Below are 17,693 nucleotides of genomic sequence, written 5' to 3' on the forward strand. Positions count from 1 at the left end.
CATCTATGGCGTGGCTGTTGGTGGAAGGGGCATCGGCCTAGCCAGGCGCCACACGGGTGAGACCGACCTGTGACATCCAGAGCAGGGGCTAGAGGAGTAGTTAAGCAGCTGCACATCTCCCTCACTTCGACCTTGGCTGTCTGCCATGAACCAGTGCTTCCCTGTCCTCCCAGCTTTGATGCATGGGACTTCCCTAGCCTGCAGGTCGTGGTGCAGACGTACCACCTACACGCCGTATGTAACCTCAGCCCTAGAGGTGCAGCACACGCCGCTTTGCCGGGGAGGAAGCTCACCATCCTCAGCCAGGAGTGAGCCAGGGGGTAACACCGTGCCCAGATGTCACCCGTGCCTCGTGAAAGCAGCACGAAGTCTTCTTTCGCACCTGCCCAGCAAGGAGGACCTCACAGGAGAGGATGCTGTGGGAAGAAGGAGGTCGGTGGAGACCTGGTCTGGAAAGTACAAGACTGGAGCTTGGAGCAGTTCGTCTCTCAAAGAGCTGGATCAGGGCTCGGGGTGTTGAAAGGCCGTGCCAGAAGGCAGGAGAGAAGATAGAGCCTTTCTTCTCTGGTCTGTGAGCAAAAACTTGGCCCATGGTGGCAGGCACTAATGGCCATTTCTGCGTGATGAGTGTTTGTAACGCTGCTTGGTGGGCTCAGGCCAGCCCTGACGGCCAGAAATCTGCAGCGAGACAAAACCATCATTAAAACTCCTGGAGGATGAGGGAGTTCCTGCTAGCTTGCTGGGAGGAGATGTGCCCTGGGTCCTGAATTAGCCCTCCGGGGTGGGTGTGAGGGACTCTTGCAGGGCTATGTGGTGGCTCACATCTCACCCACGGCAGCCAGAGGCGTATATCCCTGTACAGACCGGGGAGAGATGTTTGCCCTACCGTCAATTTGCTAAATTTCACCAGTACAACAACCAACCAGCGCCCCACTCTCTAGGAAGACACCCACATTTTAACAACTGCATGGGCACCTCTTTTTCGTGGATATCCATGGCACTCGGGCACACAGGGACTGAACAGAGCTATGGGATGGCAGACCTGAAATGGTGACGGTGTGATGTGGGGAGGAAGGCACTCTGCAGAAATTAAGTGCTTGGCTGACGTGGCTGCTGGGGCACATCTGCTTGGCAGGCGAACGGGAAAACATGGCCCAGTCTTTAAGATAGCTACACTTGGTAAGGTCAGGCAGGAGCTGCCTCCTGTTTCAGGTCACACCACTCTACCACTGATAATATCATGGGTTAAAAAAATGTGTTCCTAGTCAGTCTTGTAATTTGGGTAGAAAGAACGAATGTTGGTTAATTTCTATTTTTGGTATTTACCGGGACATAGTAACAAAGAGGACACAATAGGCTAGTGCGAGACGTCAGCCTTTACATTCACATGGCTTTGTCCTTAAACAGTAAAGATTTTTTTTTTATCACTACTGACACTTCAATATATGGCAAAGGACACCCTGAAATGGTCATTGCTATTTCAAATGAACGAGTGTCAGTACACCACGTTGTCAAAAGGAATTATGCACAAAACCAGGGCACTTGAAAGCTGAACTTCCCCACAGTTGTGGGATTTTATGCAGCTGAGAAACTGGTAGCAATAGGAAATAACTCTGTGTGGTGTTTTACATGGGCATGTTTGAATTACACATACAACAAAAGTCTTCCATTGTTCACCTCCCCAGTGTAAGTATATAATTTTCCTGCTGTCTTTTCCCCCCTTTTGTTCTTTTCAGCTATTTTGTGATTAACACTGTCTGGGGAAGAATTTCAGTATTTTCTCTGGTTTAGCAGGATGTGAGTGAGGTGGTGCTGCTGCATGAATCTTTTAAAAGCAGCCTAAGAAATATTTAAGACCTTAGTCTAGGAGGAACAGCTCTCCCAGGCATAATTTTTGGTGCTGGTTGCAGCAGGGAGCGTATGCTGTGAGGAAAGTATTATTTTTCTAAATGGAAGGTGTCAGATGGTCACGCAATGTGACTGCATGTTCGAGATCACTGCCTCCCATCTGCAATTTGTGACGTGTGAAAGATTCTGCCCAAATGTGCTCACCAACTGGAAACCCTCGGCACTTTTTTTTTCTTATCAGGAGAGACCAAGATAACCAATGGTTTTACAGATCAGGGATCCTATCAAATTAATATCATTCTAGGATAAAATCTGCTTTAAATACAACCACTAAACTCCAGCAAAGTTAACTAGTACATACAAGTTCATTCAACTGATTAAAAATCCCTACTAGTAAAACAAGAACATATACATGGAATTTTTTCCAGAAAAGTATTCTGTTCCTATCTTTTAACCAAAGGGTTGGTATAAAACATGACAGTCTCCCAGCGCTAATTAATGCCACTTAATTATAACACTTACTAGGCTCATGCCAGGCGTTAAGGTACTGGGGATAGTTTCTCCTCGTCCAGCTTCCCGCTGGATCAAACAAGATGATTGCTTTTTGCATCTCCCTATCGGTTAAATGGATGCCAGTGTGGCTGGGGCAGAGGCTCAGCAAAGACAATTTGCCTCCAGAAGAGAATTTGCAGCCAACAAGAGGGGAAAGCGCTCTGGACAGGGGCAGTTGGCGATGCCTCCCCTGCTCTCTACCCAGCGAGGAAAGAACATCCGAGGGGTGATGAGGCAGCGAGTCGAACCCCGGCTGTGCTGATGGTGGGGGGCAGGTGAGGGCTGCAGGGTGTTCAGGGGCTGCATGGAGCAGCGTAGCCAGGTTAACCTGTGGTCATGTGTCCCGGTTCAGACTGGACAGAAAATGGGGCCGTGAGGCAGCAGTCAGGCTACCCCAGCATCCCATCTTGCCCCATTGCCCTCAGCTTTGCCACAGAGCAGTGTGTGGTAACAAACCTGTATAACCCTTGCCTACCTACCACAGGGCTACGGTGTGGCTCAGCTTGTGTTTATAAATCCCAGGGTACCCCAAACAGGAGTACTTGGTGAGTTCAGGGGCTGGTTATAAACCTCACCCAGCCACTGGGGCATCCTCCAGTGTTTTATAGTCTGAGCTGACAGCTACCAGAGGAGAGCTTCTCTCCTGTGAGTTACTATTTTTGATGATCAATAAGTTCATTGCATTTAATTTCCCTTCTTGGTTCAGCCAGGAGGTAATACAGCAGGTATCTCTGCCAACTTCCCAAAAAAAGAGCAGATGTGCTCATGACTCAGCACCGGGTGTCTGTCCGAGGAGGGGCTGCTGACCAAGGCTGTGCGATGCACAGTGCCGTTACAGATGTGGCTGCAGCCGTTTGTGTGCAGCAGAGCTCTCTGTAACCTAACTGTGGTACACACGAAGTGGAACAGGAGGAGAGACTTGCACAAGTTGATTAAAACCTTTCCAGGAAGTCAGGAATTTGCCCACACGCCAAGGACCTAGTTGAGGTTATTAGCAACTGCTATTGCTACTGGGGTTAATTAGATTACAGGTACCTCTACTGACTCCCGTTACCACATAGACAGACTTTGGGGACCTGTTCTTAAAGAAAAGTCAGTGAACGAAGTGCAGGTGAAAAGCATTTTAGTAACAGCCATATATCTGCTGAACGACTATAGCAAAGGTGGTGACAAAACCCGGTCTGCATTGCTTCTCGAGTGGGCCCTCACACCAACCTGGAAAAGAGGGAAAATTCTGTCTCTTTTTTTTAGATGTCTCAACTAGGAGAAATACCAAGTACTAGCCACAGGTGTGGGCATCTTTATTCAAGGACTGGAGTGGAAGGTGTCCTGGCTTCACCATCAGGTGAAGCCATGCCAGATATATCCACTGAGCTCTACTTGGTTTTTCTTGCCCCAGTTTAGCAGGAAGGCAGTGAGCGTGCTTTGGTGGTTCTAGTTGGCTAGAAACCCTCCTAACCAGCCCCTATCCATGTGTGCTTCTGCCTGCACTGTCCTTTAGATTAAACAGCTCTTATCCATCCCCATGTTTATCTCTTTTCTTGCTTTGTGGATGCACACAGCCAGAGGGAAAGTATCTCTTCAGAGCCTTTGTTTTTTACGCAAGTGAATACCTTCTAGTCCCACGTACAAAAGGATCTTTATTCCCCTGCCCATCCTCCCAGCCCTGCTCTGCACCTGCCCAGACCACACTCTTTTTTTTTTTTTTGGTTTTGATCATCTCACTATTTCAGATGATGTCTTTGCCTTGCACAGTGGGTGAGTAGTTCCCTATCTGTGCCACAGCTATCTGACCAGATACGTTCCAGGTTGAATGGCTTTGACACATCGGTTTTTCGTAGTCACCCTTTGATGTACTAGTACAGGTCCTTCTCTTCCCAAGCCATATCTAATCAATAAACTCTCAGTTTGCTGTAAAAGAAACAAACACTAAGACCCTAAAACTTTTCTAACCGAGAAGTGGAGAGCTTGCTACAGGCACTTCAAAATGAATCTGAAGTAGAGCCAGTTTTCTAAGGTATTCATGCATGTGGGAACATTAAAGCCCTACAGTATTTCTGTGCACACTTTCCTGCATTAAGCTTGAAGCCTGCCTCACCCAAGCTTGCTTCTTGCTGTCAGTCCATGAGCATCAGAGCCCTGGACAGTTTGTTCTTAGGAGACCTCGCAATGCTACAAGACAGAGGAGGTCTCTGCCACACTCAGCTGTGATTTAGCAAATCAATACTTTTCCCAAAGCCTTCCATCCATCATCTTTCTCTGCTTCTGTCCCATAGGAAGTGATGGCAGCTTTCTGATCATATTTATTCTTATTTTCCCCATAATTACTTTATCTTCCTTCTCATCTCCCTCCTGTTGCAGCCAGCTCACAGGTAGTGCTGGTGGTTTCCATCCAGCAGCCACAGGGCCACCATGTCCCTCAGAGTTGCTGAGCAAGGAGCTTGCTGTAAATCACAAAAATGCAGCAAGTACATTTTGTCAGCATTTTGTGGTAGGCAAGTCAAATGAAAAAAGGAAAAATAGCCCTTGCATTTCAGAGGCTAGAGTGTGGTGAGACATTTTCCAACGAAGACCTTGCTATAGTATTATTTTTTTTTCAAAGTCTGAAACAAAACAGCAGAAGTTTTAAAAGCCCTAATGAAAAAACCCCAAGCAATAGCCCAATGCTAAGAGTCTGTCACCTACTCTACCCCAAAATGTGATGAGCTGAACTGAGAAGTGGCCAGAACATCCCCCAATGTTACATGTGTGAGGCAGGAAATTTGGTGGAGACGGCTTTGAAGGAAGATTTTGTATTGTTCAGAGAGTCACCCAAGCATGGCGAGGCTGGAATTCCATCTGTTCAGCTCCGCTCAATGAACTGGGTCACTTTCAATGGTTCACTAAGTTCTGACTATCTAAAAAGTACAGTTATTATGCTTTCAAAATCTTGAGCTGCACAGCAAGATCACCTTCCTGTTTTTTCCTCTGTCGCCCTTGAGTTTAGCACCTCTGAAAGAGGTTTAAGTGTAGTTCACAACCTAGAAGATGGGTCACATGCCATATATGTTTCTGGAAAAGAGATGTGAGTGAATTTGCTCATTAATAAACACTCTTGTGTCAGAACAATCCTTGGCAGCCCTTTGTTTCCTGAAGAACTAATCTCTAATTTTGGGAAAAGCTGACCTTCCAAGACTGATCTTTGCTTTTTAGTCCTCATGGAGGTCTCTCTGCACTCTGGAGACTGATCTCTGGCTGCAGCAAAAGACAGTAAGTGTTTGGATGGCCTTTTTGCACAGTCATTGCTGGTTACTGTAAGAACAGCTACAAGAGCAGTGGAAAGACATGGAAAGATAATGTCTTTGGGGGGGCAAAAAAACAACTTACTGAAGGGTGGGAAGAGGGATGAGGCAACAGCACTGCACAGTTCCTGGATATTCAAGTTCTCATAGGAGGAATTTCAAAGAAACTAATCACAGATCACCTCTGAGAAAGAAGTCTGGCGTGCTGCGTCCAAGTTTGGCTCAGGAAAGAGAAGCAAATGTATCGATGTTTGCCAAAATATGGATCTTCCTTCATGAACGCTGAGGCTTAAGAAGGTGATCTCTACTCCAAAATACAGAATTCACTTCTCATTCCTACGTGTAGTTATATTTTATCCCTACATAGATCGCGCAGGGGCAAATTTACATTACTGGTTTTAGTGTTATAACTTCTTTTTCCTCCGTACAAAGGAGTTGATAACATTTAGCTGCTTTCCAAAGGTGGTTTATGTTGTTATAAAGAATATAATGTCACCAAAACCAATAGAGTTAAAGAATGAGCACAGCTCACCAACGAAACTATATGGACCTCTAAACAGAATCAACTGAAATCAGCACTTTGGAATTTAATGTGAAGAACACATTATGGAGCCTGCAATTAAAGACTTTTTCCCCCTTGATGGTCGCATAAATAAATGAACCATTCAAAGTGAATCAGTTCACTGAGGAGCAGGAAAGTGCACAGCGTCAGCTTTCTGATCACCTCCTGACACGAGTACTATAACTTCGGTGCCCTGACCTCCTCCATGCCCAAATCCCTTCTTTCTAGTCCATTTGGGTCACTGACAGATAAGTACCCAGGATGAAACTCCTTGTGGAGATATTTAAGCTGCTAAGCACGAAGTGCACCTATTGAGTCACTGCAGAGACTGTAGTTTTAAACCTCTTTCTTCCCACCTGACAGATGAAACTGAGGTTCCATTTTGGTGCAAAGCAGCAGCGTAAAATAACGGTACCTCCCACCCGGGCGTGGACAGGTTGGTGAAGAAGATGAGGTCTCACATGTTTGGGAGGAAGAGGAGGTCTGTCTGAAGTAGAGAGAGTCCTGGAGATGCAGCAAAATGGATGGTGCAGTGTGTTGATTTGGGTTTTTCTAGACAGGAAAAAATTGCAGCCATTTTTATTGTGGAGGAAAGAATCCAGACTGCAAACTGTTTGAGTTCTTCAAGGGTTTTTTTTTTAACAAAAAGAAAAAAAGTCTTAAAAATATTTCAAGGGCAATAAAATATACACCAATGCCAGAATTATATTTTATAAATCAAAATGATTGTGAGCATTATGGGCAGATTCTCATGTGTTTCTCTTATAAATCTTCATTTCCATTTTGTGACTGCTTACATTCAGTTTTCCCTCTTACTTTCTTACGTACATTTCCTCAGTCTCTGACCCACATAACCAAGAAAATAGAAAGGAAGAAGATAGCTTTTCAGTTACTTTGGAGTATAGCTCAAAAGCAAACCTTCAGATACGTCTCAACACTACATCCATTTGTTGATTTTATTCTGTTTCTTTCCTGTGTCTGGACTGACCTTGTATCATGGCCCTACCATTTTGCTGTTTCTCCTGGCTCTCTAGTTCTCCTGTGGTTGCTGGTGAGAAGATGAGCCCTGTGCTGCAGGATACCACATCGGCCCATCAACCAACTGTTCTGTCTTTCATTTAGCCACTGTAGTAAGGATGCAAGCCTCAGATCTGGGTAGCGAGCAAGTGTCACAAGTTTGTTCTAACCCCGGATCTGATGCCTAGCAGCGTAGCTTCTCTAACCCTTATTTAGGGGCACATACATTATTTCTCTTACTGAAAAGGTGTAGGTTATTTCCCTCCTTTTGCCCACGCAGTCAACCTGGTCATTATATAAGGCTGCCCTGCCCCTTCTATCTATGAGGATCATCCAAAATGCTGGGCTACCCAGCTGAACTCCAAGGTTCAGGCAGTTAGAAAGGCAAAGGAGGGAGAGATTTCCTCCAGAGCTGCACTAAGAAAGACACAGACATAACTTATCCTCAAGGTAATGGAAAGCAAAAAAAAAAAAAAAAAGCAATGGTGACAACAGGTCAGTTCCTGCAAGATGCTCAGTGTCATCAGCGCTGCTGACCTTCCCAGCAGGGGACATGATGCATTTTTCAGAAGGTACCACTGGAGCTGCAGGAGCACATCCCACAATCATACTTCTACAGTGCTCGTCCCTTCGCATCTCAGAGCCCTTACAGTGTTATCTCTCCTCACCCACTATTATCACCATTTCTGCTTCATAGGAGCGGGTGCATTGGGAGGAAAATAGCCACGCTAGCAAAACCAGTCTCTGGTTTGGGTTCATGAGTAGGGGCTGGAGGTGGAGTTCATAAGGCTGATGTTTGACTTCTACCTTGAGGACACCTAAGGTTGAGGGGGAAGGAATGAAGTCTAGCCCAAGAGTTTGTACTTCAGAGCTCTTAATAAGTTACAGTGGAAATGGGATGTACAGTGCCTCTGACAGTGCAGATACCCTCATGCTGCTCAGATACCAGGGACCGAGGCACTCAGAGAGGCAGCCACCTTTGAAATAACACCGTGTGTAATTTACCCCTGCTTTAACCTGATTCTGCATCGTCTTGCACTTTGCTGTTACTTATGTCTTTGTGCAATGAGACCAAAGCACACGTTGGACAGTCCTCCTGGTTTGGAATGTCCTGTGTCTATACGTAAAGCTACGTAGAAAAGCTTCCTGTGGATCAATAGCAACAGAACCCATGATTTTAAATCCCAGTCCTCTTACCAAATAACTTTTTTATTTGACCTAGTGGTTATTGTGAAATAGAAAGAACTTCATGCCTGGTATGTTAAGGTTATTCTTTTTTAGGAAGAACCAGAGGAGCAAAGGAATAGAAAGAAAAACACTCTAAGGAATAGCAAGAGAAGCACTCTGCATCAACTACCCCAGTACTTCCTTCTGAGTCATTGGCATCTCTAAAGGGAATGATCTCAAATACTTATGATCAAAGGTACGGCAGGTAAGGAACAAGATGAACTGACAATTGATGACTACTCTGGGCTACCAAATCACACAAGAGAACAGGATGGCCAGTCCTTTAAACATCATTCTATATATAAGACTATGGGGGGGGAAAGCTGTATTAGAGGAACAGATTTCAATGTGATTGACATGTGCAGGAAGTATCTGTCTGGCAGAACTGAAATGTCCTTGGAATTTTTTAATAGCATGGATGACAACTTCATAACTTCAGAAAAAACTAAAAACCCGTGCCGGTTCCATCCAACATGGTGAAAGTTATACTGGAGTTCATCTAACAGAAAAAGAGAAATTTATGTCTGAAATAAAATCTGACAACTGCTCAGGATTTTAAATTGGCCGTGTTTGTTATGTGAAAACAGAGTACAGCCTGGACCCCCAATACATCTGTCTGGTGCTTTGGAAAAGGTGATTTTTATACAGCCTAAAATATCTGAGGCACATAGTTTTAGTAGAAAAACATGAATGATAACTGTAAACTGAGAAACAGTAACCTCACCAAATTCTCATAAGTCCGGGAGAAAGACTGTATGAGCCAAGAAAGCATGGAAATACAAACAGCTATAAATACCGAAACAAAAAGAAAAAGTTAAAAAAATGAGATGCCAATAGCAATGAACATACACTAAAAGCAGAAAAATACAGAAAACTGCATAATAAAGCTAGTGGACACAAAGATGAAATCTGCAGATAAAGGAGTTGAAAGAAAAATAAAAGAAGAAACTTTTTAGACTTAGAAGAATAAAATGGGTCTGAACTGAAGGGTGTTTTTAAAGAAGACGGAAATGTTAGAATAAACATTTATAATATAAAAAGGTGGAAGCATTCAAGAAATCTCTCTCTTTTTCATTTGGAGAAAAAATTAGATCTATATTCATGTGATATGAAACTGCCACTCAACTATTTGCCAGCGTTCCCAACAGTATGTAAGGCTGATGGTAGGCACCCATTGTGAAGTTAAATATTTAAAATCTAATGGTTTATTTAGAGCCAGCCAAGGACCTCTTTAGATTGTTAGCATTGATTTTCCATAACTTTTGAAACAATCCAGATGTAGCAGAGGGGGAACAGAAAGGCAGAGTTCTGGCAGTGTTTAAAAAAGAGTGCCTACTGTGGCCCCATTAGCTACAGGCCCCTCAGTCTGATGTCAGTCCAGAGTTTTGAAACAGGATCATTGACAGAAGATTTGATTAATAGATAATGTAGTGTAATTAGTGACAATTAACACGGTTTTATAGAGAACAGTTCTTGTAAAACTAACTTCCTAACATTTTTAATGAGAATATTAATTTACTTGATAATTATATTGATGTAGCATACTTCAATTTTTGTGAAGTATTTGATCTGGTACTTCAAAGTGTTTTGATTAACACACTACAGCAATACAAACCCAACGTGGCACATGTGAAATGCATTAAAACTGGTTAAAAGATATGTCTTGAAATGTAATTATAAGCTGGCTGTGTTGCTAGTGGGGTTCTGCGGGGATTGGTTCTTGGCTGTAGATCATTTAACATTATCAGTGACATGGAAGAAAACATAAAATCGTTACGATAAAGTTTGCAGATGACGTGACATTTGGGGCCACGTTAAATAATGACCTGGAGAGATCTCTGCTGCAGGAGGGTCTGCTTGCTAGGACAATGGGCGCAAACAAACAGCATGATTTTGGTAAAGCTGTATGTGCAGTGTCTGGGGGGAAAATACTTGAAAGAGAGGGGATGTGTTCCTAACAGAGGCAGTGAAAAAGGTGGGAATCATGATGGCTGGTCAACTGGGCGTGAACTCCACTCTGGTCCTGCGCCCAGTGTGGTCTCTGAGCATCTAACCAGGAGACTCTGCAGTGGCAGAGGGATTTGGATACGTCAGCCCTAATGCTGTCAAAGTCCTTTGTCCTGTTCATGTGACTACAACTCAGACAGGTTGACACCAAGCTGCAGGTGGAACATGGAAGAGTGGCAAAGATAATTACATCAGAACTATGTGAGAAAACACGCCTTAATGAAAAAAAAAAAAAGGCTTAAGGAGCTCTATCTGCTTACCTCGTCAGGCTGGAGGACAAAGATGTTTCTGAATGATAGAAAATTGATGCTGGATGGGTCCGCAGACTTCTAGTCAGAAATACAACAGGTGCTGGGGCTGAAGCTGGAACCTTAAGCTGAGCTGTGGATGAATGACTTTGCAGTAATGATCAATTGGGCCAGTCTGTCCCACATAAAAAAAGGTGTTTTTTTTCTGTCTTCTTGATGTTGAATGCTGTTGATTTTGCTGCTTAGAGCAATAGATTCATTGCAAAGCTAGGTCCAGAGCTAAAGGTAGAGTGTTCAGGAGTTGAAGGTTTAACAAGTCCACTAATAAGCCCATTATTTCCATTTCCTAAGCAGGCTACTGTAGATCTTACTCTGCCTGGGAGCTGGGTAAAAACAGCCAGTTAATGTACTAAAGGTCAAAATTTCAGAAGTGCTCTGCAAATGCATTACAACCAACTGTTAATAATTCTTTCCTTTTTTTAAGGGGTCTGGTCATGTCCAAGGGAATGCCAGCTACATTTTTCTTAATGTATGAGCACAAGTTACACATAACAACCTAACAACACAATACTGCCTCTTTAATGCTAATCTATTCCTTGCAATCTACTAGATACATGTAGAATCATTGGTGTGTATCAAGAGAGCAAAATCAGATTCTGAAAATATCTGAAAGGATGCACTAGAGTGTACATAATAATGTATTTTAATCTGCCAGGCCTTAAAATTAATCATGAATTCCCACAGAGATTTTAATAATTTTGAGATGATGGTTTTTTTTCATATAGTGATATTCTTGGACAGAGTTCTTGAAATGTTACATGGATAACGGGTGGGGGAGGGAAAAATGGGGGCTATTTTTCAATTACCAGGTTAGCTAAGATACAGATACGAGAGCTACTGTTTAATTGGTTGTTTTATTCTTTTTCTTCCACCTAATAGATAATCAGTAAGGTACCTCAAACACAAACTTTTATCACATCATAAAGTTGGCATACAGCATAAAGTTTATCTCTGGGCGTATACTTAAGGGAACAATTCTTATCAGCAAACGCATGTGCTGAAGGACTTGAAACTTCCTGGGGAAGGTTGCAAGCCCCAGTGTTTGAGGGATGAGGTTAACAGGGGCTCCATGCTCCAGGGCTTCCCCTAGAGTTGTTATTAGGCACAGACCTTAAAATGCAGTTTTGTCGTCTTATGTTTTGTCCTAAACATTTTGGTCTGTTTGTGGAAAACAATATGTTGTGGCTCCTCATGGCTTCAGGTCACCCAGGGCCATAGTTTTTGTTCAAATACCTGCAGCTTCTGCTACTAAATGTATTTTACCAGAGCCACTTTGCACGGTCACAACAGAAGCATTAGAACTTCTCCAAACCCAAGCTATTTTATATTTTTGTTAAATGCTCTTTCTTTGATGTGTAGCCATGCATAAAGCGTGGTAAACAGCATTGGTATTGCAGAAGGTCTATGATTTGCAGGGCCAAAACAGAGGTATTGTTCCAAAACATACTATTGAATTCAACAAACCAAGGTATTTTTAATACCTGTGGAATTAAACCAAGGGATAAACGGTTACTGTGCACCCCTGTTACTGCTCCTTGGGAGATATTCATGTCAGAAGGGATCAAGCATGACGAGCAAAATATGTTTAACTCCTTTTAAAAAAAAAACCCTCTTGTAATTTTTTTAATTAAAGAGTATTACTTATGTTCCACCATTTATATGAATTTTGCACAGCTGTTTGCACTAATATGCGTTAAAATGGGTAATTACCACAGCAATCATGGGATGAGACAACACTCTTGCTCCATTTTAAATATATAGCTCTGCTTTTATCTCTCTCTTACCCACAGACACACCTGGTTTTATGCTGTTTGCTTGCTTGTTTGTTCCTTCCTACCAGTTGGTGCCAAGAAATATTTCAAACACCGAATATCTGACACATTTCTGCGTCTTGTGTTAACAGCTTCTGGGCTACGTTTTTGTTTCCCTGTTTTAATGGTTAGGAGAAGCAAGAGGCAAATGGAATAGTGATGTTTATGATGAGAGGGTAGATGAAGGGGTTGAGGAAAGCTGGGAATAGCTGAAGTGTGTCTGACACAGCAGTTTCTCTTCTGTATCACTATTTTATTTTTATGAGGCTGCAGCAAATTGATAGCTTCTGATACCATAGTCAATAAAACGTTGTGTAAATTCCAGCGATGGGCTGGAAAAAGATTGAATTAAAAGGGAGGTATTGGGTCACATCCATATTTCAAGTCATTTCTGTGCTGCCTTATCCCAGTACCTGGGGGAAGCAGTTTCTTCACAACTAACCACCCAATTAGTACCTGCTGAGCCTCTGATGCTTGATTTTCTTCTAACCGCCCCCCTCTTTTTATGCAAACCAATTTTCTAACAGTCCACATTTCATCCCATAGGAAAACTTTCTTTTTTAGAAAGTTTGGACAAGTCACAAAAAGGACTTGTTTTAGAAAGAAAATTGTTCTGAAATCTTCCCGATCCTGGAAAACGTTGGGGTTTTTTGTTTTAAACATGATGTGGCAGTCTGTTTAGCCAGAATGATTGCCACGATCGTATTACTGCTTCTGCCATGAAGAAGTTTTCTATGGGATCACAGGATAATTCAGGTCAGAAGGGACCTTAGCAGGTCTCTGATCCAACCTTCTGCTTCAACCAGGCTCAGCCACAAGCTCAGCACAAACCAACCATCTCTTACTTGCATCAAGTTCCGCTGTAAAAAACGTGACCCAAGCAAATAATGTAGGGTTGAGCTTCAGGTGGACAGGATAGCTATCACATGGCTCTTTCAAACACTCAGGGGCCATTCACCACCTCAAGCATAATCTCTGCCATCTCTAAGATCCTTACAGTTTCTAACAACCTCTAGCAAGAGGGTCACTCCTTGCTTACAGAAAATTTGGCAGCATAGGAAACTCACTAGGGCACAAAGACATGCTCCTGCATCCTCAGCCGGCCTGAGTGACGAGGTGATGAGCTGGCCATGGGTGGTGAGGTTTTTTTCTCCGAATCGTGTAGAATTGAACACACTCAATTTACAAAAAACACGCCCCAAAGCCCAAACATACCCCCACCTCTTCACCTTTGAGGATTACACTGGAGAATTCTGCTATCTGCCTGGCTACTGCTGCCTGTCTTTTTGTAGCTTTGTAAGAAAAAGAACAACAAAAATCCTAGAAAGAGATCTGAGACAGACTAAGATGGGGCTTTGTGGACGATCTCTGCATTTAGGTTTATTCAATTCTGTATGATCTGGAGAAAAAAAAATATGCATCCTTCAGCTGATTTATAAAGAGCCTTAATGTTCATCATTACATTAATTTGATAGTCCACAACGAGAGTGAAATATATTCAGAGCTTTCCCTGCAAGTGATGGTGCTCATAACACAAAAATATAGTTTACACTTTATGCAGCACCTTTTATGGAGAAGGACTCCAAAGCATTTACAAACATAAAGAAACAGAAACAAATATGACTCTGCTTACCATTGAAAATGCAACCTGGAGCTGGAGGTAAGTATTCAGCAGTGCACAACAGAAGAGGAGTTTATGACAGAACATAAAAAAAATTTTGCACCTACCAGAAATTGCAAGGGGAATTTAGCTAAGCGAGATGAAATTCCCTAACTCAGCATCTGGAAAGGACATCCTGCTTATGTTCTTTTCCTCCTGGAAAAATGTCTCATTTCTGGCTCTTCGCACTCAGCCTTTTAGACCATGCTGACTCACCACGAGCAGTGGAACTCGGAGAAGATAATAGGGGTGAAACCAATGGGATTCAACAGAAATTACTCTGAATAACAGATGAGATTACTGGGGAATTATTCAAATTCTGGAGAACTGAAGAGCCAACCTATTGAACCAAGTAGCATTTATATTGCTCACTTCTTCTAGTATGACATAGGGTGATGTAAACACCCTGTGGAAAGAGGCATGACTATGTCAGATTTTTCCAGAAGAGCAGCATTAAGAAACCCATACATATCTACCTCACACTCGTTCTGATTCCACACCTTCACCACCCTCTCCTCACCAGCAAGCATTACCGCTGCTGACAACACCACGCCGCACTGCTGGGAACACTGGAAGCACGTCTGACACACTGGGAAGGGACCTGCAGGCAGCCTGGGGGGAACTCAGCAGCACTGGTTGTGGCCAAGGTTTGAATGGCAGCTAGAGTGGAGGGACTGCACTTACCCCCGAATGCTGCAATGTGATGGCTGGGGGTGAACAGGGAAGCCACTGTAAGATACTTGAAATATGTCTGCAACAAGACAGACTGTAACCACTCCGTGATCATCCTGAAGAGCTCAGCAAGTTTTAAAATATCAACTATGAGTATAATTTATGAATCCTTTATTAATGCATGTTCAGTAATTACAGTCTTTGAAATTAACATGATATTTACTGAATTGCTAACATTTTGTACTTTTAATTAAACACCTCTTTAGCCAAAGTGAGGCTGAATCCAACGTATCCGAATGAAGCACGTAGCACTGTACAACTTGCTAAAAAAAACCCTCAGATGTTTATGAGCGAACTCTGGGAGCTAAAGCCGGCAGGCTGCTTGTTTTTGCACCTTGTATGGATGCTGTGCCACTATTGCCAAGAAAAAGACAGGTACAAAAGGCGTCAGAATAAAAGCAGAGTGACGGTGAGAGAATAAGAAATCTTAACAGAAATCTCCAAAAGATTCTCCTCCTGGCCTTGATGACATGTACCAAAACAATCCATGAGCAGAGGGCATGTCAGACAGACAGAGTATTTTGTATTGCCACTTGGCAATTTAACACAGTATTTATTGATTCTTTAAAAGTGAGGGCCTAACCTCTGTGTCACTTGGCCTTTTGCGTTCACACCTTCAATGTCACGTTCACATGGCTTTGCATGTTGTCTGTTTTAACAGGGAATACCAGATTTCTTCATTTGATCCCTATTTTCTGAAACTTCTTCCCTTTCTCATGGGGAGATTAGTGGAAAGCCGAGGCCACACGTTGCTGAGAGAGCTGGAAGCAGCAGCCGTGGCCACCTCAGCCCTGAAAACCGTGGGTAAAAGCAAGATGGTGTCAGGAGGGGGCACGACATCACCCCAGCAAGCAGGGCAGGGGCCGTGCCCATGGGGTTGGCGTTGCTGCTGACAGGCGGGCAGACTGCTCAAGGGCTGGCACCCTCGGTGCTGCTGGGGGCAGCGCTTTCCTGGAGGGGGGACAGTGGTGGGACTCCTGTCGCACTCGGTGGCCCCCCGCGGCATTTGTCCCTCCCGCTGGTCTTCGTGCAGTGATTGTGGTGGGAAGGTAAGAGCCCTGCAGACCAGCTGCTGAGCTGCGAGGTCTCCACCAAGAGGCGAAGGGTCAGGACGTGCCCGGTGCTGCCTCTGGCTGTGGGGGTGTGTGTCTCCCAGCCGTGGGTCCCGCGGAGACTCCGGCTGTGTGCCATGGCTCACGGCGAGAGGCTGGCAGAGGCGCTGACAGACCCGAGCCCTGTGCAACCCGCCGTGTTCTTCTCCTCTTTCAGCCTTGTAAGTGCATGAAGGACCTTTGCCTGTGGTTGTGCTGAGCCCAGAGAGAAACCTGAGGTGTTGCAACCTCCAAGTAGTACCTGAGACTTACGAGAGCAAAGTCATACATGGCCAGAACGAGAGCATTTGCTGCTGAAACGGTACATGAGCAAACATGGTATTTGGGTGATATTTCACATGGGCGGGTCAACTTGGCATGGCAGGACTTCCCTCCTGTCTGCCAGTGGTCAAGCTCAGCTTGTCTTTCCCTGGGGAATAGTCCCAGGGTTCTTGTGGGGCAGGGAAGAGCCACAAAGAAATGGCATTTCGCTCTTTTCTCCCCTCGGCTTTTTCCTGCAGTGAGTTAATAAGGGGAGGAGATCATCAGCATAGGATGGTTTCCAGGTTAATTGTCAGGAAAGTGAAGAGCTCAGCCCAAGCTCCACTGCACCAGCTTCAGCGTGTCCTGCTGCCACCCTCAGCGCTGCCCAAAGAAGGGCAGTAACTAGTTCTATGAATTCCTTAGCCTCAGTGATATCCTTAAGCCTGTTCATGGCAAAGGGGCTGTGGCATCGTGGCTGGTGGGAACGTCCTGAAGCTACAGGAGAGGATCACGGTGCTTTTGTGCCATGATGCTGCAGTGCCCTGGGGTGCCAAGAGGCATAGCATAGGCTGTTCTCGTGCTCTCTGAAGCTCATCTCAGGCACAGGCACACACATCTCGAGGCACCGACAGAGATACATCTTGGAACTTGGGGACACCCACATTGTCTTTTGCCTGGTGCCCTTGGCTGGCTGGGAGCTGAGGTTTGGGAGAGTGGGGCAGCTCCCCAGCAAAAGAGCCCCTGCTGATGCCCGTTCTTGATGTGGAGAAAACAACACTGACCATGTGCTCTCGCCTCCCAAATGCTTCACTGAGGGGGGTAGGAGAGACTTGGCTCCTTGCTGCATGGTGTGGTCTTGTCCCTCCCTGTTGGCAAGGATTCAACCTGCATTTGAAAGAGGAGAAGTGAAAAGCAGAAGGAACACAAGTTCTTCCAGCTTCTCTTGTGTGTGCTGGCGGGTACCTCCAACGTGTCCAACCTCTGAATTAGATCCCGAGCCCTGAATAAGTCAGCCTTTTGACTGACTGTTCTTTGGCCTTTCCAGGGATTTTCCAAGCCAAGGGTGTGCATTTTCTGAGGAGTCACTGAGCCCACTCCAAGGACAACCGGGGTGCATCCCTTCTATTCTCCAGGATTTAATTTTTCCCTGTGAAGTTTAACTCTTACATCCTCATGCTGTGAGCAGTGGATCTGCATCTCATCTAATCTTGTAACCATAATTTTGTAACATCTGCTACAAAATTATGAAACGGACAAATTTCACCAGCGTTAAGAACCTAAGATTCTCAGGGAATTTAAAATTGATGATCAGATTTTATTATAGAATTGTATT

Source organism: Leptosomus discolor, chromosome 13 (assembly GCF_034619465.1).
Source record: "Leptosomus discolor isolate bLepDis1 chromosome 13, bLepDis1.hap2, whole genome shotgun sequence".
Lineage (NCBI taxonomy): Eukaryota > Metazoa > Chordata > Aves > Leptosomiformes > Leptosomidae > Leptosomus > Leptosomus discolor.